Source organism: Micropterus salmoides, unplaced genomic scaffold, assembly GCF_014851395.1.
Source record: "Micropterus salmoides isolate LMB-PRFRI ecotype aquatic unplaced genomic scaffold, ASM1485139v1 Ms_hic_scaffold_3, whole genome shotgun sequence".
Taxonomy (NCBI): Eukaryota; Metazoa; Chordata; class Actinopteri; order Centrarchiformes; family Centrarchidae; genus Micropterus; species Micropterus salmoides.
Window position 1 is genome coordinate 38,174,434 of NW_024042261.1, and position 1,007 is coordinate 38,175,440.

Here is a 1,007-nt window from a genome sequence, read left to right on the forward strand (position 1 = left end):
TTCTGGCTCCTACAAGCCAGTTAGTTCTTTCTTTAAGACACAGCCCAATCCCAACCAATTATCTACATCAAATACACCCGCCTCACCTCGTTACCTGTATAAAAGACACCTGTCAACACCCAAACAACCAGCATCCAACATCCCACCATGGGCAAGACCAAGAGCTTTCTACGGACATCAGGGACAAGATTGTGTTGATCTGCACAAGGCTGGATGGGCTACAAGAGAATCGGAAAGCACTTGGAGAGAAAAGATCAACTGTCGGTGCAGTTATCAGGAAATGGAAGAAGCACCACACCACCGCCAAACTCCCTCGGTCTGGGCCTCCACACAAGACTCTCGCCTCGTGGGTGTCCTGATCATGCGAACGGTGAGGAATCATCCCAAAACCACAAGGGGGAACTGATGATCAACTGAAGGCAGCTGGACCACAGTTACAAAAAACGGTTGGTAACACACTACGCCGTCATGGATTGAAATCCTGCAGCGCACGCAAGGTCCCCCTGCTCAAGAAGAAACATGTACAGCCCGCATGAAGTTCGCCATTCACCACCTGGACGACTCAGAAGAGGCCTGGAAGAAGGTGATGTGGTCATGAGACCAAAATAACTTTTTGGCCTCAACTCAACTCGTCGTGTTTGGAGGGCAAAGAACACCGAGTACAACCCAAAGAACACCATCCCCACCGTCAAGCATGGTGGTGGCAACATCATGCTTTGGGGGTGCTTTTCAGCCAAGGGGACGGGACAACTCCATCGTATTGAGGGGAGGATGGACGGGCCATGTATCGTGGAATTCTGGACCAACATCTCCTTCCCTCAGTGAGAGAGCTGAAGATGGGTCGAGGATGGGTGTTTCAGCACGACAACGACCCTAAGCACACCGCCAAAGCAACAAAAGAGTGGCTGAAGAAGAAGCACATCAAGGTTCTGGAGTGGCCTAGCCAGTCTCCAGACCTGAATCCAATTGAAAATCTTTGGAGGGAGCTTAAAATTCGAGTTGCCAGG